The sequence below is a fragment of the Arachis ipaensis genome, chromosome B03 (genome assembly GCF_000816755.2).
Source record: "Arachis ipaensis cultivar K30076 chromosome B03, Araip1.1, whole genome shotgun sequence".
NCBI lineage: Eukaryota > Viridiplantae > Streptophyta > Magnoliopsida > Fabales > Fabaceae > Arachis > Arachis ipaensis.
The window spans coordinates 125,078,622-125,079,796 of NC_029787.2; positions in this window are offsets into that span (position 1 = coordinate 125,078,622).

The following is a 1,175-nucleotide window of genomic DNA, read 5'->3' on the forward strand; positions in this document are numbered from 1 at the left end:
TGTGAAGCTATTTATATATTAATTATATTATAATATAAAAATATACTAAAAATAAATTAAATAATATAAATATTTATAAACATAAATACAAAATTGATTTTAAAAATTAATTTTAATAACAAACAAACAACAACAAAGCCTTGTTCAAGTAAGTGGGGTCGACATGAATCAAACCACGCGATTGTATTCTATCATGTATCATGTCTACAAAAAGACCGTTTACATGTAGATTTTGTTTGATGGTCTTCTTAGGTCTTCCTCTACCTTTTACCCCTTGTCCATCTTCCATCTCATCCACCCTCCTGACTGGGTGTTCTGTCAGTCTTCTTCTCACATGTCCAAACCACCTGAGACGTAATTCAACCATCTTTTTCACAATTGGTGCTACTCCAACTCTCTCCCTCATATATTCGTTTCTTATTTTATCCAATCGCGTATGACCACTCATCTATCTCAACATCTTCATCTCTGTCACATTTAACTTATGTTCGTGCTCTCATTTGGCTGCCCAATACTCCGTACCATAAAATATAGTCGGTCTTATAACAGTGCGATAGAATTTATCTTTAAGTTTTAAATGCACTTTACCAGATGCACTCTGTCATTTTGACCAATCTACTTGGATCTTATGATTTACATTCTGTTCAATCTCCATTATCCTGTATAATACACCTAACATATTTAAAACTTTTAATTTTTGGTAGGATGGTTTAATATATAAATAATAATTTTTTAATATATAAATAATATTATTTTTATATAAATAATATTTTTTTATTTTAATCATTATTCTCACCGCATAATTAAATACATAAAACAAAAATTCAATTAGTCAAAAGTTATGGCATTATTGTTTTCTGTGCTTGTGCAGTTGTGAGTTGTCACTTGTGTTTTCATTGTTTCAAGCTTCATTGATGATAACTAACTATGAATGAGAGAATTCTAGAATTTAGAGTCCTCATTGACTTGGAGTCAATTTTGGAATATATAATACCTTAACCTATGCCTCATTGGACCGTCTTTCTGATTGATTTTGAGCATTCATCACAGAACAAAAACAAAACAAACAAAACAAAGAATACCCACTTCATTTGTTAATCCATTTATAAAAAATACTTTAATATGTTTAATTAAATGATTTAACATGGTATATATTTATATCTTAATTATTATTT